Genomic DNA, 22,471 nt, shown 5'->3' on the forward strand with positions numbered 1-22,471 from the left:
TTGTGGGATCCAACTATTTCGATCCTAATGACAACAAAATACTGCAATTGACCAGTCACCAGAAATATGACATAAGTGGGGCTGTGGTGCAATTTTAGCAGAAAAGTAGGATATGCTATTGTAAGGGTGTGTGGACGCCTGCGCACGCTCTGTATCTCTTCCTGAAAAAGCAGGTACATGTATAATGTATAGTATGCCTTAGTGATGGGCGAGTATGCTCGGCACTGCTGGGTATTCGCCCGAGCAATGGGGTGCTCAATCGAGTATGGAGCAGTGCCGAGTATTGCATGGTGCTCGATCCCTGTAATAAACTTATTTGATTCAATTTCTGAATCATCTGAGCTGAGCGCCGCAATAAAACCAGATATATACATCTATGCCTATCTATTAGATAGACATTGATGTATATACCTGGGTTCAGTGCAGCGATCTCTGGGTTCGGGTTCATCTGTGTGACAGCGCAGGAAACACAGGCTTTAATCGGCGGTAATAGCGTTACCGCGGTCAGAGTGCTGTGGGATCATGCTGACATACACTGTGTGCAGAATTATTAGACAAATGAGTATTTTGATCACATGATACTTTTTAAACATGTTGTCCTACTCCAAGCTGCATAGGCTTGAGAGCCAACTACCAATTAAGTAAATCTGGTGATGTGCATCTCTGTAATGAGGAGGGGTGCTGACTAATGACATCAACACCATATATAAGGTGTGCTTAATTATTAGGCAACTTCCTTTCCTTTGGCAAAATGGGTCAGAAGAGAGATTTGACGGGCTCTGAAAAGTCCAAAATTGTGAGATGTCTTGCAGAGGGATGCAGCAGTCTTGAAATTTCCAAACTTTTGAAGCGTGATCACGGAACAATCAAGCGTTTCATGGCAAATAGCCAACAGGGTCGCAAGAAGCGTGTTGGCCAAAAAAGGCGCAAAATAACTGCCCATGAATTGAGGAAAATCAAGCGTGAAGCTGCCAAGATGCCATTCGCCACCAGTTTTGCCATATTTCAGAGCTGCAACGTTACTGGAGTATTAAAAAGCACAAGGTGTGCGATACTCAGGGACATGGCCAAGGTAAGGAAGGCTGAAAAATGACCACCTTTGAACAAGAAACATAAGATAAAACGTCAAGAATGGGCCAAGAAATATCTTAAGACTGATTTTTCAAAGGTTTTATGGACTGATGAAATGAGAGTGACTTTTGATGGGCCAGATGGATGGGCCAGAGGCTGGATCAGTAAAGGGCAGAGAGCTCCACTCCGACTCAGACCCCAGCAAGGTGGAGGTGGGGTACTGGTATGGGCTGGTATCATCAAAGATGAACTTGTAGGACCTTTTCGGGTTGAGGATGGAGTGAAGCTCAACTCCCAGACCTACTGCCAGTTTCTGGAAGACAACTTCTTCAAGCAGTGGTACAGGAAGAAGTCGGTATCGTTCAAGAAAAACATGATTTTCATGCAGGACAATGCTCCATCACATGCATCCAACTACTCCACAGAGTGGCTGGCCAGTAAAGGTCTAAATGAAGAAAAAATAATGACATGGCCCCCCTTGTTCACCTGATCTGAATCCCATAGAGAACCTGTGGTCCATCATAAAATGTGAGATCTACAGGGAGGGAAAACAGTACACCTCTCGGAACAGTGTCTGGGAGGCTGTGGTGGCTGCTGCACGCAATGTTGATCTAAAACAGATCAAGCAACTGACAGAATCTATGGATGGAAGGCTGCTGAGTGTTATCATAAAGAAAGGTGGCTATATTGATCACTAATTTTTTGGGTTTTTGTTTTTGCATGTCAGAAATGTTTATTTCTAAATTTTGTGCACTGATATTGGTTTACCTGGTGAAAATAAACAAGTGAGAAGGGATTATATTTGGTTTTTATTAAGTTGCCTAATAATTCTGCACAGCAATAGTTACCTGCACAAACAGATATCCTCCTAAGATAGCCAAATCTAAAAAAAACCCACTCCAACTTCCAAAAATGTTAAGCTTGGATATTTATGAGTCTTTTGGGTTGATTGAGAACATAGTTGTTGATCAATAATAAAAATAATCCTCTAAAATACAACTTGCCTAATAATTCTGCACACAGTGTAGTATTCACCTACAATCCAAATCCAAATCTGGAGGTGCTAAGGAGAGCTGCACGGAAACCACAACTCTAACTACAAAAAGATGCCCGATTACAATTCATATTTCCAGACCCCCCACTTCTGTGTTTCAGGCAGCTCCCAAATTTAAGAAGCATCATTGTCAGAAGCTCCCTGTCATCTCCACCAGCTACAGGTACCTATCCCTGCAACCAGAAAAAATGTAAAACCTATCCGTTTATAATGACCTGAGACAAGATAAAGATCCCCAATTCACCCAATTCACATCAGGACTTCAAGATCCCAGGTACTTTCAGCTGTATCACATCTAATGCTGTGTACTTAATTATATGTGCCAAATGTCCAGCTGAGGGTCTGTATGTAGGGGAGACAGAGCAAAAACGTAGGACAAGGATGAATCATCATCTCTACACAATAAACAAAAAAGAATAGATCTATCTGTGGCTAAGTATTTTTGTTTCCTTGATGACAGCATCACAGACATGAAATTATTGATATTAAAAGGTAATTTCAAATCTCAGAGGGACTGAAAAGTTTGAGAATATAAACTCATTGTGACATTTGACACCTTCAGAGCAGGAATGAATATGTCACATGGATTATGTCATTCTACATCAACTAAGGAATGTGGTCCACAGAATTGTGGGGTCATCACAACCCTGGACCAGTCCTCAGTCACAGGGCAATAAAAATGTCACACTTCTTATCTATGAACTGCTGAAATATTTACAGCCAGAACTGTTTATCTCTCTCCCATAGTAATAAGCTCTGCTTTACGTCACCTGTCTGGTATATTGCATTATTTCTGTGTCCTATTGTATATAAATATGTGACTCTTCAGATTTTGTGTTATACTATGCCTGATGAAGAGGCCTGAGTAGTCTTGAAAGCTTGCAACTTCCCATCTTTTCAGTTAGCCATTAAAAGGTATCAATCACTGAGGACTCTCAAATCTAAATATTTTTCTATCATATAGTGAACATTTTAAATAAAAAAAAACAATTGTGGAATTGCGCTATTTTTCAATGCATTTGAAATATTTTTCCCATTTTCCAGTACATTATATGGTAAAATCAAGAGTGTCATTCAAAAGTACAACTCGTCTTGCAAATAACAAGCCCTTATACGGCTATATGACCAGAAAAATAAAAAAGTTATGGCTCTTGGAAGAAGGGGAGGAAAAAAGAAAATGGAAAAAAAAAACTGTTGGGTAGTGAAGGGGTTAAAATTGCCAAATAAAACTCTATGCTGTTTACAAGCATTAGGCTATGTTCCCAGATGAGCTTTTGGTGAGTTTTTGATGTTGCAGATTTTCTGCACCCATTAAAGTAAAATAGGTTACTTGCATTTTTTTTAAATTAAGCAAGCATAAAAAACTCATCATGGGAATGTAGCCTTAAGATACTTCTATATTACATATGGGGTCCCCATAAAATGGTATCCCACAAAGATATTAATATAGAGTGTTCAATTCACTCATAGATTGTAAGCTTGCGAGCAGGGCCCTCACTCCTCCTGGTATCTGTTAATTTATGTGACCATTGTTATTCTGTAATGTTTTTTATTGTCTGTACAATTACCCTCTAAAATGTAAAGTGCTGCAGAATATGTTGGCGCTATAAAAAATAAAAATTATTATTATTTATAGGAACAGCTAAATTACACATTTTTACCTTAAATGGCATCTAACAGCAGGATTTATTCCTAGCGACAAATTACAGGGCTACATTCATCATGTAACATTGATTTCTATCAACCCTAATGTTAAGGGAAAGTTGTCTGCATAATTGTAAAATAAGTGTTTTAATATTGAATGCCACATATTCTAATTAGTTTGAGTAGTTGGATAGGCTCGGCCAGCAGATGTAACGTGCATTGAGTCGCACTATAGACTCTGTAGTGCCCTTCTGCTTCTTCCCTTCTTGATAAATCACACAAATGCTCAGCAGCTACAGTGATTTCGGGCATGCACAGTCATCTACCTGTATGCCTCTGCCATAGCGTTACTGTGCAGACCTGAAGCCTGACAGCAGATGTGCTTTTTTGCTGTGTATAGTGCTGAGCAGGCAAGTAGTGGCACATAGGCAGATGTACACTGTGCATGTCAATACCTTCGGCTCAGCCTGAAGTCATGGTGGCTGCCGGACATTTGTGTAATTTAGGAAGTAGGGAGGAAGCGGAGGGGCGTTACAGAGAATATAACCACGCCACTGTGGCTAGCTGGTGGGACTGGGCTCGACTGCTCAGCTCTAAGTGCACACGTGTCCAGCTAGTGAAACAAATTACAATATGTAGCAACACAAGATTAAATCGCTGATTTTATGATTATACTAACAAGTGCCCTTTAAACTATGCTTGATAGAAATCAGCTTTTAATGTAGCACTGAAATTAGTTAATTGGAGTAAATCCTGCTGTCAGGTTCTCTTTAAGTAATGAAAGATTCAAGTTGAAAAACAGATAGAAATGTATTAATTTTTTTAGAACAAAATGGTAAATGGAAACCAAATTCATCAAACTAATTGGGTCCTGGATTAAAAATCACCCCAAAATCAAAAGTGAAGTCACAGGACGATCCAATTTGTGTGCATTTCATCCCGCCAACTCATAGTGTGACTCACTAATGTGTATGGCCTCCGTGGTCGTAACGCTACTCAGACAACACAGGGTGAGGGCAAAACAGTGTGGCAATACTTTATTACACATAGAACAGTCCCAGCAAATACCCATGATGGTACAACATTACACAGTCTCACCCTTTCACTCTGCTCGCTTGGGATAGAACAGCTGTGACTTTGGGACCTCCAGGGCCAACTACCTCAACCAATGACCCCCCGTTTCTGGTGGGCTCCCACAGAGAAAAGGTAGTGGCAGCTTAGGAAGCTAGCAGTCCATCAAGGTACAAGGCCAGTAGACCCAAGAGTCCCACCCTGGCCTCTCCGAGAGTTTCCATGGGGCCAGATGATCGGCTCATCCCAATCTGGCTTCTCCGAATGCCGCCATGGGTTCCAGTCGACCAAAGGGTCCCGCCTGACAACCCCAAGCAATATATCCATGGGGCCAGGTGACTTCACCATCCCAACTTGGTCTCCCCAAATGTATCCATGGTCTCTCTGATGGTCAATGGAGCAGATCCATATCTTTCCTGTAAGAGCTATATGCGCTTAGACTAGAATCATGTAGAATCCAAATCTGTGTCTCTTTCGATAAAGCCATCCTACCAAGCTGATGGTGTGAAGAGAGTCTGATTGTCCTCTTGCTTCTCCTTGATTCTCTGTTTTAAGTCTGCCTCACTACAGACATCCCTGTTTATATTTACATCCGTGTAAAGTCATCAGTCAGAGGTAAGAGGTTAAGGTGCAGGGCTCACTCAGGTCTCATTGTTTGAGCTAATCAATTTACATAGTTAGTATCACAGGGGCTCTTGTAAATAAACATCTACCTAGCTTTTAGCACAATATGTCATTAGCATAGTAAACATCATTGTTTCCAAACAAATAGAAGTCAACATTCAGGGTTATACAAATAGTATGACCTTTTTGACCAGCATAGAACTACACATACATTTACAAGTCAACATAAACATAATAGTGTATTTCTCTTTGGATAAACAAATTTAATCGTCTGGCTTATTAAGACTATAGGCTGTATAGTCACATTGCTCTCCCAATCTTAAACAGCCAGACATGATAGGATCCCAATCATCTTTCTCCACTTATTGGAGACAGTCTATCAGCATGTCTTTAAGCACAGACACAAATGTAACAGGTCTCACCTTCATGAGAACAAAACCTTGCTCATTCAGTTTCCTCAGAGCATATTCCATGTTTTCCTTGCAAATAAACTCCACACATAATTAACGAAAACAGACTGGTATCCATTGTGTCCACACATGCCATCCTCAGTATCCTGTGGTTCCTGACATTAATCCGATGAGTGTCAGTGGCCTAGTATTCAATCCGTTGAAGCTAGCGCAGCTTCTGTAGTTGCTGTTTCTTGCTGCTGTATATCCTCTCCTGTCCTCCTCTCAAGGCCAGGCTAGTGGGGTTGAACATGGTAGCATCCAAAACCCACTGTATATGCCTCACCTATGGTCTGCTGGGTCTGTCTATTTTCCTCCCTGGTTGTGGAGCCCTTTGGACGATGTGTGCTAACACCAGTCCCCTTGCAGTTCCCCCAGATCTGCTGGGCTGAGTAGAATCCCACTGTTGCCTCCAATATATGAAGACCCGGGGTCCTCAGTGGGCGTAACGCTACTCAGACAACACAGGGTGAGGGTAAAACATTGTGACAATACTTTATTGAACCATGAAGAGGACAATAAAAACAGAACAGTCCCAACAAATACCCATGATGGTACAACATTACACAGTCTCACCCTTCCGCTCAGCCCACCTGGGATAGAATGGCTGTGACTTTTGGACTTCCATGGCCAACTACCTCAACCAGTGGCCACAGAGATGAAAGGTAGCGGCAAGCTTAGGAAACTAGAAGTTCATCGAGGTACAAGACCAGGAGAACAGAGGGTCCCACCCTGGCCTCTCCGAGAGTTTCCATGGGGCCAGATAACTGGCCGGTCCCAATCTGGCTTCTCTGAATGTCTCTATGGGCCCACGTGGCAACCCCAAACAACATATCCATGGGACCAGGTGACTTCATCGTCCCAATTTGGTTTCCCCAAATGTATCCATGATCTCTTTGATGGTCAATGGAGCAGATCTGTATCTTTCCAGTCAGGGCTATATACCCGTAGACTAGAATCATGTAGAATCCAAATCTGTGTCTCTTTGGATAAAGCCATCCTACCCAGCTGATGGTGTGAAGAGAGTCTGATTGTCCTCTTGCTTCTCCTTGATTCTCTGTTTTAAGTCTCCCTCAATACAGACATCCCTGTTTATATTTACATCCGTGTAAAGTCATCAGTCAAAGATAAGAGGTAAAGGTGCAGGGCTCGCTCAGGTCTCATTGTTTGAGCTAATCAATTTACATAGTTGGTTTCACAGGGGCTCTTGTAAATAAATATCTAACTGGCTTTTAACACAATATGTCAATATGTCATTAGCATAGTAAACATCATTGATTCCAAGCGAATATAAGTCAACATTCAGGGTTATACAAATAGTATGACCTTTTTGACCAGCAACAGAATTACACATACATTTAAAAGTCAACATAAACATAATAGTGTATTTCACTTTGGATAAACAAATCTAATTGTTTGGCTTATTAAAATTATAGGCTATATTGTCACAGCCTCTGTTAGACATGAATAATTGAATCCCAGGAGGATCAACTCCAGTCGAATTTCCTAAAATTCGAACACTATTGACATCAGGTGGGGCTGCACAGGCTTCCCTATAATGCATTGCAGCTATGACAACACATGGTGTAGACCAGCCAATAATGGTGGACTATTACAGCCAGTATAAAAATGGAGCCTGATCAAGCAGTACCATCTTTGGGTTTACCAGTGTAGAGATAGGAAGTCAGAGAGCACAGCTCATTACACATTGGTGGTGCTGACAACCCTCACCAGTGGCACTCCGCTTTTGGTAGACACCCACAGAGAGGAGGTAATGAAAAGATTAGGAAGCTGACAGCCCATTGAGGCACATGACCAGGTGACCGGATGATCCCAACATGGCTTTTCTGAGCATATCCATGGGGGCCAGGTAACCGGAGGGTCCCAACCTGGTTACCCCAAACATATCTATGGGACCAGGTGACTAGAGAGTCCCAACCTGGCTTCCCAAAATGTTTCCATGGGGCCCGGTGACCGGATGGTCCCAACCTGGCTTTTCCGAACCATGGGTTATATGATAGTCAATGGAGCAGATCTGTATTCCTCCAGCCAGGGATGTGGTCCCTTAAGCTGGCATCCTGTAGAATCCAAATCTGTGTCCCTCTTGACGGAGCCATGGTGTCCAGTAGAGCTGTCACATAGAGTTTCCCTGGCTGTGGTTTTATAAAATACCCCTAATACAGAAGCATATCCCCATTACATAATTCACAACTGTCCTTCAACACATCATCCATAGGTCAGGGGAGAGTTGGGATGAGTTTATCCATCAATGTTTCAGAATTTATTCAATCTGCATACAGTAGTTCGTCCTTCTCTGTTTTGCAGGTCTAAAAGCCATAGGGCCCACACAATGGTTATTCAACATAATTAGCAAACATCCATTGTTCAATGACCCTGCATTCCTGTCTTGCAAAGTTAGCAGACAATAAGTTGCAGTAAATATTAAGTAAAGTGTCAACATCCAGGCTTATACAAATAATAGTATGTGCTTCTTGACCAACCAAAGAAAAACATATAAATTCAAAAGTCAACATAAAGATAATAGCGTATTTCTCCTGGCCTATTGAATTTACTTCTGGATAATTAAGATTAAATGCTGTGTCGTCACATCTCCTCTTCTTCGTATTCCTGGTTTGTGCAGTACATGAATTGGATGTTAGGAACAGTGCCATGTGCAATGAGCTCACCATTAGAGATGAGCGTTGTTCGACTCGAACTGTTCGCCAATCTCAAATTCGAGCTGTTTTGGGCGGTGTTCGAGCCGTTCGGCGAACACAAACGATTTGAAAAAAATTCGGCTGTTCGAGGTTATGTTCGATAACTGTTGTGCACCAAAATCATAACTGGATTTTTTCTCAGTAATGATCAAAATTAATGGTAATACGCAGTTTGAGTGTACAGCGGGGCGGGGGGAGGGGCAGGGGATGGATCTCTGCAGGAATATTGAAGATCTCCATTTTTTTTTTCTCTTTCCCGCATTTACAGTGGGGAGGTGCAATCTGTCAGACTATCAGTAGCGCACACACGGAGCGAAGTGCTTTTTTTCACAAAAGCAAGGGCATGTGTCATTGGCAGTGTATGTCACATGTCCTTGCCCTATAAGACCCAGCCATTTTCCCTGTCGCCACCATTTTCTCACTGCTGCAGCTGCATGTTAGACGGCACCGCTGTTGCTGTGTGAGCTATACCTTGTTAATTTCAAGCCAATTTTCGCACAAATCTACAGATAGCTTGGGAGTAGGGAATAGTTGTGATTGCAGTCCTTTTAAGGACTAGGTTACAGCATTTCCTACGACTTTTATCAGGCAGGTCTGTGCTCTTAAATAGATAGGTTGTGGGAGTAAAGACTAATTGTAATTCCAGTCCTTTTCAGGACTAAGTTACATCAGTTCCTATCAGTTTTTGCCAGGCAGGTCTGTGCCAGTGCTGTGCAAGTTTTTTTCACAGCATTTGGCTAAATCTAGCAAAGCTAATCCTTTTTGGCCTATTGCAGAGTGTGTTAGTCAGTGGAGTAGCCTATCGGTGTTGCAAACTACAACACCTGTGTATAGAATACCAATTTTTTTACTGCACCTAGTGAAGTAAAACCTTTTGGGCATAGCATCATTCTATTAGTCCATCTATACTGACCTCCATACGGTTGCAAATTGAATATAATTTTTTTCTGCATCTAGCTCTGAAAAAATATTTGGCCTTCTAGCTGTGTGTGGGACTTGTTCTATTAGTCCATCTATACTGACCTCCATCAGGTTGCAAACTGAATATAATTTTTTTCTGCATCTACCTCTGAAAAAATATTTGGGCTTCTAGCTGTGTGTGGGACTTGTTCTATTAGTCCATCTATACTGACCTCCATCAGGTTGCAAATTCAAAATAATTTTTATCTGCATCTAGCTCTGAAAAAATATTTGGCCTTCTAGCAGTGTGTGGGACTTGTTCTATTAGTCGATCTATACTGACCTCCATCAGGTTGCAAATTAAAAATAATTTTTATCTGCATCTAGCTCTGAAAAAATATTTGGTCTTCTAGCAGTGTGTGGGACTTGTTCTATTAGTCCATGTATACTGACCTCCATCAGGTTGCAAACTGAATATAATTTTTTTCTGCATCTACCTCTGAAAAAATATTTGGGCTTCTAGCTGTGTGTGGGACTTTCTCTCTTAGTCCATCTATACTGACTTCCATCAGGTTGCAAATTAAAAATAATTTTTATGTGCATCTAGCTCTGAAAAAATATTTGGCCTTCTAGCAGTGTGTGGGACTTGTTCTATTAGTCCATCTATACTGACCTCCATCAGGTTGCAAACTGAATATAATTTTTTTCTGCATCTACCTCTGAAAAAATATTTGGGCTTCTAGCTGTGTGTGGGACTTGTTCTATTAGTCCATCTATACTGACCTCCATCAGGTTGCAAACTGAATATAATTTTTTTCTGCATCTATCTCTGAAAAAATATTTGGGCTTCTAGCTGTGTGTGGGACTTGTTCTATTAGTCCATCTATACTGACCTCCATCAGGTTGCAAATTAAAAATAATTTTTATCTGCATCTAGCTCTGAAAAAATATTTGGCCTTCTAGCAGTGTGTGGGACTTGTTCTATTAGTCCATCTATACTGACCTCCATCAGGTTGCAAACTGAATATAATTTTTTTCTGCATCTACCTCTGAAAAAATATTTGGGCTTCTAGCTGTGTGTGGGACTTGTTCTATTAGTTCATCTATACTGACCTCCATCAGGTTGCAAATTGAATATAATATTTTTCTGCATCTACCTCTGAAAAAATATTTGGGCTTCTAGCTGTGTGTGGGACTTGTTCTATTAGTCCATCTATACTGACCTCCATCAGGTTGCAAATTCAAAATAATTTTTATCGGCATCTAGCTCTGAAAAAATATTTGGCCTTCTAGCAGTGTGTGGGACTTGTTCTATTAGTTCATCTATACTGACCTCCATCAGGTTGCAAACTGAATATAATTTTTTTTCTGCATCTACCTCTGAAAAAATATTTGGGCTTCTAGCTGTGTGTGGGACTTGTTCTATTAGTTCATCTATACTGACCTCCATCAGGTTGCAAATTGAATATAATATTTTTCTGCATCTACCTCTGAAAAAATATTTGGGCTTCTAGCTGTGTGTGGGACTTGTTCTATTAGTCCATCTATACTGACCTCCATCAGGTTGCAAATTCAAAATAATTTTTATCTGCATCTAGCTCTGAAAAAGTATTTGGCCTTCTAGCAGTGTGTGGGACTTGTTCTATTAGTCCATCTATACTGACCTCCATCAGGTTGCAAATTAAAAATAATTTTTATCTGCATCTAGCTCTGAAAAAATATTTGGCCTTCTAGCAGTGTGTGGAACTTGTTCTATTAGTCCATCTATACTGACCTCCATCAGGTTGCAAACTGAATATAATTTTTTTCTGCATCTACCTCTGAAAACATATTTGGGCTTCTAGCTGTGTGTGGGACTTGTTCTATTAGTCAATCTATACTGACCTCCATCAGGTTGCAAATTAAAAATAATTTTTATCTGCATCTAGCTCTGAAAAAATATTTGGCCTTCTAGCAGTGTGTGGGACTTGTTCTATTAGTCCATCTATACTGACCTCCATCAGGTTGCAAACTGAATATAATTTTTTTCTGCATCTACCTCTGAAAAAATATTTGGGCTTCTAGCTGTGTGTGCGACTTGTTCTATTAGTCCATCTATACTGACCTCCATCAGGTTGCAAATTGAATATAATATTTTTCTGCATCTAGCTCTGAAAAAATATTTGGCTTTCTAGCAGTGTGTGGGACCTGTTCTGTTAGTCCATCTATACTGACCTCAATCAGGTTGCAAATTCAAAATAATTTTTATCTGCATCTAGCTCTGAAAAAATAATTGGCCTTCTAGCAGTGTGTGGGACTTGTTCTATTAGTCCATCTATACTGACCTCCATCAGGTTGCAAACTGAATATAATTTTTTTCTGCATCTACCTCTGAAAAAATATTTGGCCTTCTAGCAGTGTGTGGGACTCATTTTATTATGCCATCTATACCAAGCTCCTCCAACTTTTAAATAAATAATAATTTTTAGCTGCATCTAGCCCTGAAAATAATTTTTCTTCCCAATAGTGGTAGCAATAGAAATATGGAGCGCGCTCCTGGCTTACAAAAATATGCGCTTCATAACAAAAAACACCAGCCTAGCGCACTGCATTAATAAGATGGCATCATCGTCTCTCCCAGTGCTAGGCCTATTACACAGGCTAGCATTCCTGTGCCTAAAACACAATGTATGGGTCCGCGCTAGCCACTATGCTGAGGGGTCTAAAGCTGCTGCTAACGCTTTATAACAATTCAATTGGCACATTTTCACAGAGCTCTTCCACAACGCCCACCCATCGGGCAACAGTTGCCCACCTTCCCTATGGGATCTAGTGGCGAATAGTTGATTAATCAGAGCGTCAGTTGCCCCTTTGACGTGGCATGCATATGGTAAGGCATGGGAAGAGTGGACACGACTAGTAGCAGGCAGACGGGTTGACCAATGTGAACAAGCCAGATCACAAGTCACCATTGAATTTCTCCACCAGCTAATGATGAGGGGCATATCAGGGACGTCAGCGCAGCGGTGTCTGACCGGAGTAGCATTTCACTTCCAACTACTGAATTGGGGAGATGTGACAAAGATTCATCATCAGACAATCCATAAAAGGATGGAAAAGGGGTCAGCCAAGTCAGGAGTATAGACGTCCCATCCAGAGGTCACTAAAACTGATTTCTCACATCATATCCCTAACACCATTAACATGACACTCACAATTTGAAGCAACACTACTGTCTACTGCATTTGTGATCGCCTTCTTTGGGGCGCTATGCATAAGCGAATTAGTCCCTCAATCCAAAATTACCACCAGTGGAGGCTTATTACACCAGGACGTAGTCATAGCCAATAATGGAATACGTCTACGCATACACAAATCGAAAACGGTTCCAGCGGGCAGGGGCACTTGGGTACTTCTACAACCCACAAACGGTACACTGAGTCAGGTAACAATAGTAAAAACATATCTAACCATCAGATCACAAAGTAATTTCTTCCTATCACACATTGATGGAACGCCATTATCAAGATACCAGTTCCAAGCTATATTTAATAAATGCATAACATCGGCAGGAAACCACCCCAAAGATTACGGGACACACTCATTCCGCATAGGCGCGGCCACGGAAGCAGCAAGAGCAGGACTGTCAGAAACGGAAGTTCAGAGGATAGGGAGATGGCGATCCACGTGTTTGGCAAGATGCATAAGACCGGACTTGTTATCCTAACGTGGTTTGTTTCTTTTACAGGTGACGCTAAGCCAACAGTGTGGGTGATAGGCCACTCGTATATATATTGGGCAGAAAAAAGGGCGAAAGTCCACCCAGGCGGGAGGAAATTAGAGTTTCATAACACATATTTCAACTGGAGAGGTATTAGAGGCCTGCTATGGCCACAGGTACTAATGGAGGTAATCAAGGTAGGGAGAGAGGCAAGATGTCCGGTCATCTTAGTTATACAGGCTGGGGTGAAACAACTTAGGTCATCACAAGAGCGCATAACTAATGGCAATAATGAAACTAGACACTGAGCGCTTCAGAGAATTTTTCACAAAACTAGCTATAGTATGGTCAGAGATTGTGCCGATAGCGGTATGGCAAGTAGTGTTGAGCCACCCCCGTAGTGTTCGAGTTCGGTTCGTCGAACACCCGTGTGTTCGCCGAACTGTTCATCGAACTGTTCGTCGAACACCTTCGAACACCGTTAAAACCAATAGCAGGCAAACAAAAACACATAGAAACACATAGAAAACACCTTCAAAGGTGTCCAAAAGCTGACAAACTGCTCAGAAGACACAACTAACACATGGAAAAGTGACAAGTACATATAGTCATGCGAAAAGAAAAGAGGTGGAGGAGTAAAAGGAGGGGGAGACACAAATATAGGCCTGTCAAGCCCTTCTAAAATCCAAAAAGTGAGAAGCCGACACGTTCAGTCCGCTCCTGCCCGTGCCACCTCCGTGTCGCCGGGTTTGTGCCAGAGCCGCGGTGAACCCTGACGGCCAGCCCCCCTCTCCCAATACTGGTGCCTGTCCGCTGGTGGGTCGAGCGAGCCCCCCTGTGGTGGAGGCAGCTCTAAGCTTTTTAATTTAAATTGTCTCTCTATTTTGAATGAATACACTTTAAATCCATTTACAAGGATCTATTGGAGGGCAAGTCTCATGCCAGCAGCCGCGTAATTCCAGCTCCAGTAGCGTCCACTAAAGCTGCTGCAGTTAAAAAGCTTTTATAAGGATCGAGCTCGGCTGTCCACCGCAAGGCATCCTACTGCCAGTCCCAGCCCCTATGCCTTGGGGTGCCTCCTGATGCTCTTCACTGAGTATCCCGTGGTCCCGAAGCATTTCCTTTGAAAAAATTAAGTGTCCAAACTACAGGTGGTGTAGCTTGCTTAACAGCCGGGATAATCCGCTGACTAGCAGACACTGCTACTAGGCACAAAGTATTTCCTGGGCTAGATGCAGTTAAAAATTTGTAATTAGATACTCTCGTTGGATGCTGGGAAAGCATTCCATAGAGTCTCCTGGCACGCCATATATGATTCTCTTAAAAAGCTTGGGGTAGGGGTCTAGGGGACCCTTTTATAGCCCAAATCACGGCCCTGTATCACAATACGTCACCTAGGCTGAAGATAAATGGAACTGTAGCACCCTGAGGGCTCGGTTGCTACAATGGTATTGCACCTCACCCAGAGGTGTGATATCTCACTCTCAGGTAAAGATGGAGTGTGGATCAGGACCCGACACCTGCATGCATTACACCACATTGCCGTGGGGCAGGGCGACCAATATGCCTCTGAGATGGGCACGACAGTTCCTGTCCCTGGCTGGAGTGGGGGGAGGGAACACTGAGGAAGGGGAACCCTGTAGTGCAGGAGCAGGGAGGAAGCAGTTCCTGGGTGCATTGAGAAGGGAGTATAAAAGGTGGGCACCATCTTAGTTCAGTGCAGAGAAGTCTGAGCAGAAGTGGCAGGGAGCAGGGGCTCTGCATGAGCTCTGCTCCGGAGGCGGGCCTAGTAACAGAGGCCCAGGCCTGGAAGAGGGAGAAGGAAGGAAGAGGAGCGGAGAAGGCTCCAGGAACGAGGAATGAAGGGATCCCAGGGGTGCGGACGGGCGAGTCGCCACCGCACGCCCGAATCCACCTGCGTGGAGGGGTCAGGCCAAAGGGGGAGACCGGTCCCCGAAACTAGTGGAGGCAGGAAACGACCCTCAGCTAGAAACCGGAGGCTCTGACATTTTATGTGGCGCAGCCCCTCGCTACACCCACTAGGAAGGCACCACATAGGGTCAGGTAAACTGGCGCCAAGTTTACCAAGAGGAGGCCCGAGGCAGCCGGACAGAAGGGTTGGTAAGAAAGGCCAGACAAAGGACACACAAAGGGGGTCCTGTGAAGCGCTCCAAAGTTATCTGGGAGTTGTCTGAGCCCCTCACCTGGTGAGCACAGTACGACGTGGGCAGCCGTTACCTGCAGACGTGGTCTGGATAATAAGAACTGTGAGTAAAGGCCCTGGACTGCATCACTGACTCCGTGTTGTTACTGCTGCTGCCCTGCACCATCACCCCCATCCTCCGCTTACACTGCCCTGAGGCTATACTCCTCCCGTGGGGAGTTATGCTACGCTCTGCTGCACCCACAACACCAGCCTCAGTGGTCTGCCCTGCAGCGGCGGTTCACTCTGACCGCAATCCACGGGTGGCGTAGTCGGACATTTAAACATCAAAACCACATAAATAGTTCAGCCACTGGTTTGACCACCCTGAGCCACGGAACCGGGTCGCCGCCACGAAGACTACAACCACCAGCATCCACCAAAACGGGTCCGGCTCCGGGTGTCCCAAGGCCCAGGGGGTGCATCAGAACATTTTCATCACCTTTCACAATCACCAATGGGACAAGGCAGGGATGTCCTCTGTCCCCTCTCTTATACATCCTAGTGACGGAGCACCTGCTCTCATCAATTCGCCATAACCCCAATATTAGGTGGATTGAGGTGGGAGGCACCGAGTACAAGTGCTCTCTATTTGCTGATGATGTCCTAGTATATATCACTCAATCACATATATCCATCCATGCTGTTATGGCTGAAATAGATCACTTTGTTACATGGTCAAATTTTAAAATCAATGCAGCGAAGTCTGAGGCCCTCGATGTCTCCCTCCCCAAATCCATATAGGATTCCATCCAGTCCAACTTTCCCTTTGCCTGGCCCTCACAGGGTATCAAATACGTAGGAATTCCTATTCATAGAGACCTCTCCCATCTATGTTATCTTAATTTTGGGCCCTTTATTGAACAACTCCATACAGACCACGTTTGTCAAGTTAGAACTGTAAGATTCACTACGTGAACCACTGGTGTTTTGTGGAAAAGCACATGTACACTGTGTTCCAAATTATTATGCAAAAAGTGTTTAGGAGTGATAAGTGAAGAATTTGTTTGTTTGTCGGTTAAACTCATTGATGGTGATGTGTGTCAGGGCTCTTTATATCACTGTAAGCAATTGCAGACACCTGTGCTAATTAGTTTGGCAGGTGTGTCCAATGAAAGGCAAGACTACTTAAGAAGGCTGTCTCACATTATTAAGCAGCCTACATTTTCTGCCAAAATGGGAAAGAAAAAGGATGTGTCGGCTGCTGAGAAGCAACAAATTGTGGAGTGTTTAGGTCAAGGCATGACTACAATCAACATTGTGCGATGATCAGGATGAAGTGTCTTGGCAATCAAGAAGTATGTAGCTGATTCACAGTACACACGTGTGCGTGCTGATAAGGGCAAATTGAGGACTCTTTCCTACAGGCAATTACGTCAGGTTAAAAGAGCAGCGGCAAAAAAGCCTTATCATAGCAGCAGACAAGTTTTTGAAGCTGCTGGTGCCTCCAACGTCCCCCGAACAACAAGATGCAGGGTCCTTCAGAGGTTTGCAGCTGTGCATACGCCATCCTGTCGACCTCCTCTATCCACTGCACACAAGCAGAAACGGCTCCAGTGGGCTAAACATTACATGAAGACTGATTTCAAAACTGTTTTGTTCACGGATGAGTGCCGTGCAGCGCTCGATGGTCCAGATGGATGGAGTGGAGGATGGCTGGTTGATGGACACCTCACGCAAACACGGCTACAGCGCCAACAAGGAGGAGGTGGAGTAATGTTTTGGGCTGGAATCATGGGGAGAGAGATTGTCGGCCCCTTTAGGATCCCTGAAGGAGCTAAAGATGAACTCCATAATGTATGTGGATTTTCTCAAACAGCACTTCCTGCCATGGTTCAAGAAGAAGAACCGTGTATTTCACAGCAAGATAATTTTTTTGCATGATAATGCACCATCTCATGCTGCACATAAAACATCTGCATCTCTGGCTGATATGGGCATAAAAGGGGACAAACTTATGGTGTGACCCCCATGCTCCCCTGACCTCTACCCCATTCAGAACCTCTGGAGCATCATCAAAAGGAGTGTCTATGATGGCGGGAGGGAGTTCACATCTAAGCAACACCTCTGGGAGGGTATTCTGTCCTCATGCAAAACAATTGAAGCAGAAACCATCCAAAACCTGACAAATTCAATGGACGAGAGAGTTCAGAAGCTCCTTTCGAACAAGGGGTCCTATGAAAAATGTAACATCACCTAGAATAAAGTTTTGAGTTGAAAACTGTTTGATTTCAGTTTCTAATAACCTGCTATTGCTTATAATTTCAAAAATGACCATTTTTTTGGTCTTTATTAAAATGAAAAGGTTGATCGAAAAGTTTGGGGGATGTAAGAGTGTGGCAACCCAGTAGTCATGATTACTTCGAATTCTGACAATATGAGGGTCATGTTGCAGGTAGAGCAGCAAGAAGGCACTTATGTGTCTTGCGCATCTCGGAGCCCCAAAATTATTTTCCGGGCTAGATGCAGCTAAAAATTATTATTAATTTTAAATCTGGTGGAGCTTAGTATAGATGGCCTAATAGGATCAGTGCTGCACACTGCTACAAAGCCCAAATTATTTTCCAGCCAAGATACAGATAAACATGATTAGTAATTTTAAATCTGGTGGAGCTTATTATAGATGGCCTAATAGAATCAGTGCTGCACACTGCTACAAAGCCCAAATTATTTTCCAGCCAAGATACAGATAAACATGATTAGTAATTTGAAAGCTTAAAACGGTTGGTAGGGTGATTTTAACCAATCATCAAGCTTTTACTCTCCCCAGGATGACACAGGGGTAGAAAAGTCATTTTGGATCCATGATTTGTTCATCTTTATGAACGTGAGTCTGTCTACATTATCAGTGGAGAGCCGCGTGCGCTTATCTGTCAGCACACCACCAGCAGCGCTGAACACACGTTCAGACAGAACGCTGGCTGCGGGGCATGACAAGATCTCCAAGGCGTAAGTGGCTAGCTCCGGCCATTTATCCAGATTGGAAGCCCAAAAAGAGCAAGGGTCCAGTGACACAGTCATGGCTTCAATGTTTACTTGGAGATACTCCTGTACCATCATCTCTAGGCGTTGACTATGTGTCAGACTTCTTGTCTCCTGTGGCCTTGCAAAGGATGGGCTAAAAAAGTGGTGAAATGATTCCGCAAAATTGATGTTACCAGCAGATACTGTGGTTCTGTTACGGTTTGAGTGCTGAACACTTGACGGTCCCACGGTTGGCAAGTTGGAACTGTGAGATTCACTACGTGCACCACTGGTGTTTTGTGGAAAAGCACATGTAAGATTCTGCAACAGTCTCTGCTGATACTCCTGCATGCGTGCATCCCTTTCTATGGCAGGAATAATTTCGGCAAATTTACTTTTGTACCGGGGATCTAACAGTGTGGCAACCCAGTAGTCAGGATTATTTCTAATTCTCACAATTCGAGGGTCATGTTGCAGGTAGTGCAGCAAGAAGGCACTCATGTGTGTTGCGCATCCAGGAGCACCAAGTCCCTGTTGTGTTGGTGGCGAGGTAACAATCATGCTTCCTTCCTCTGTCCTCTCCCCCCAACCTCGCACAACAGAAATGTGATCAAGGTCTCCCTCATCTGAGGAGTCTTCCATCAGTTCGTCCTCCACTTCTTCCTGGGCTCCTGCACCTTCTTCACTAGTTTGGCTGCTACCATGCGCCCTGGTAAATCCATCTCCCCCACCCTCACATGCCTGCCGCCTTGGTGCTGCCGACCGTCTGGACTTTGCAGATGTTAGCCCTTCCGCATACTACTCCTCCTCCTCTACTTCCTCCACCTCCTCTTGTGCCACCACCTGACTCCAAATTCTGTTTAACATGTGCTCCAGCATGTAAATCACCGGAATAGTCATGCTGATAATGGCATCGTCAGCACTAAACATCTTCGTCGCCATTTCAAATCTGTGCAGAAGGGTGCATAGGTCCCTGATCTGAGACCACTCCTCCAGCGTGATTTGCCCCACCTCTGGATCTCGTTGGCCCAGGCTATACGTCAGAACGTATTGCACCAGGGCTTGTCGGTGCTGCCACAGTCGCTGCAACATGTGCAGAGTTGAATTCCACCGGGTAGGCACATCGCATTTTAGCCGGTGAAGTGGCAGGCCCAACGACTTCTGTAGAGATGTAAGTCGCTGAGCTGCGGGATGCGAACGGCGGAAGTGAGCACACAGCGACTGTGCCCTCTGCAGAAGGCCATCTAGTCTGGGATAGTGGGCTAGAAATTGGTGGACAACCAGGTTCAACACGTGAGCCATACAAGGCACGTGTGTGACATTGCCCCGGCGAAGGGCCGCACCCAGGTTTGCAGCATTGTCGCACATGGCCTTCCCTGGTTTCAGGTCCAGTGGAGACAACCATTCATGAAATTGGTTCTCCAGAGCTGACCACAACTCCTCAGCTGTGTGACTCACATTTCCCAGACATTTCAAAGTAAAAACCGCCTGATGACGTTGAGCCCTACTGCCAGCATAGTAAGGAGGTGTGCAGGATCCCTTCTGCGCAGTTAGAAAGCTTGTGGCATGACCAGACAGGCTTTGGGTGCAGGTGGAAGACCGAGAGGAGGTTGAGGAGGCAGAAGCAGTGGAGGAACTTTGACATAAAGAGGATTGACGCACAACTCGTGGGGACGGCAAGACTTGGACAGCAGCCCCATGTCCTGCTGTCACCATAGTTACCCAGTGCCCAGTCAGCGACATGTAACGCCCCTGTCCATGCCTACTCGTCCAAGTGTCTGTGGTGAAATGCACCCTGTCACACACAGAGTTTCTCAAAGAAGCGGTGATGTTGTGTGCGACATGCTGGTGGAGCGCAGGCACACCTTTCTTTGAGAAGTAGTACCGACTGGGCATCTGGTACTGGGGCACTGCGACGGACATAAGGTCTCGAAAATCCTCTGTGTCCACCAGGCGGAAAGGCAGCATTTCTGTAGCCAAGAGCTTGCAGATGGTGAAATTCAACCTCTTAGCTTTCTCATGGCTAGGAGGAAATGGTCTTTTACTTGTCCACATCTGAGGGACCGTGGGCTGGCTATTGTGCTTAGACGGGGTTGATAAGGGTGTCCCCGGCAAACTGCCGGTCTGTGAGGAAGATGCAGGCGGACATGTTAGGTTGCCTTGATCCAAAGGTGGTGCTATCGGACAGCACTCAACACCAGCTGGTGTTACCACCTCCAAAGAAAATGATGACCTGCCAATCACGCTGGCTGTTGCGGGTAAAGAGGTGGCAGGTCTGCGCCCCAAAACAGGTGTGACTGCTGTCCCCCCAGTCACAGAGGATGAAGAGGCCGCGGATGCACAAGATATGGCAGACGGTGGTTGGCCCGGCCGGCTAGGCCGCATTGTAGCACACTGAGCTTCCCACTGCAACTTATGCTTCATGTCCATGTGCCGGTTCATGCATGAAGTACTCAAACTATGTATTTTTTGGCCTCTACTTAGCTTTTGCTGACAAATGTTACAGATAACACGAGTTGGGTCATCTTTATCGATCTGAAAAAATGCCCAGGCTATGCAAGGCTTAGCACCCATGCGACCTGAAGAGCCACCACGACTTGTGGTGAGAGGCAGAGTTGTGTTTGAGGATGCAGTTGTTGACGTGCTTCCAGTACTACGTCTCTGTCCAGGAAGGCGCAACCTGACCTCGTCGTCACTAGCATCTTCCTCCACCTCCTCTGCTGACCTCATCTCTTGGCTGACTGTGGGTTGACAGTAAGTGGGATCTCCAACCTCATCATCATCACCCTGTGCGTTATCACACCCGTCGTCCTCAGAGCCAACCTGTTCCTGCCCTGACAAAAAACTAAAGTTGTCGCTACAATCAGGTATTTGAGTCTCATCATCGTCTTCCTCATTGTCTCCACCAACAGGAGTTACAGTTTGGGAATGAGGGTCTACATTATGGTCAGAACCTTCTGCGTCTGGTCCTGGATCCGACTCATAAAGATTCTGGGCATCAGTGCAGATCATTTCCTCGTCTGGATTCACAGAAGCGCTGGAGTCGACCTCTGATTCCCAGGCTATAGTATGAGTAAAGAGCTCTGCAGACTCAACCATCTGTTCTACCTCATACTCAGACGGGCAGCTGGAGATTTGGGAGCTGTGAGGAAGCAAGTGCGATTGGGGTGACACCTTTGAGGACTGGAGTATTTGTGATGTTGAAATTGATGTGGAGGAGAGCCTACTTAAAGGAGCACTTGATATCCGTTGAAGCACCTGCTGTTTTTGTGCCTCATCTGGAATTTGTAGCGATTGGCGTGGCCGTAAGAAAGGGATCTTATCACATTGTCCGCTAAAAGAAGTAGACATTTTAGTTTGGCTGGAAGATGGTCTTTCTTCTGCAGATGTTACTGTTGCTTTAACACCTACCCCACGGATACAACCTTTTTTCCCCTTCCCAACACGCCTATTCCCCTTTCCACCAGCAGCAGGCCTTTTTCCACTCATTTTGGTGGTTAACTAATTCACAACTCTGGAGTTGTTTGCACAAAAAAACAATGGATGGGAACCGAGCAGAGCTGAGTGGCCAAACTGTGGTATTAGGCCAAAACTATTGGCTGGGTTAGATGCAGAAAAAAATTATATTCAATTTGCAACCTGATGGAGGTCTGTATAGATGGATTAATAGAACAAGTCCCACACACAGCTAGAAGCCCAAATATTTTTTCAGAGGTAGATGCAGAAAAAAATTGTATTCAGTTTGCAACCTGATGGAGGTCAGTATAGATGGACTAATAGAAAAAGTCCTACACACAGCTAGAAGCCCAAATATTTTTTCAGAGGTAGATGCAGAAAAAAAATATATTCAGTTTGCAACCTGATGGAGGTCAGTATAGATGGACTAATAGAGAAAGTCCCACACACTGCTAGAAGGCCAAATATTTTTTCAGAGCTAGATGCAGACAAAAAATTATTTGGAATTTGCAACCTGATGGAGGTCAGTATAGGTGGATTAATAGAACAAGTCCCACACACTGCTAGAAGGCCAAATATTTTTTCAGAGCTAGATGCAGAAAAAAATTATATTCAGTT

Source organism: Phyllobates terribilis, unplaced genomic scaffold, assembly GCF_046119375.1.
Source record: "Phyllobates terribilis strain yellow unplaced genomic scaffold, ASM4611937v1 Scaffold_1__5_contigs__length_1240528914, whole genome shotgun sequence".
NCBI classification, from domain to species: Eukaryota; Metazoa; Chordata; class Amphibia; order Anura; family Dendrobatidae; genus Phyllobates; species Phyllobates terribilis.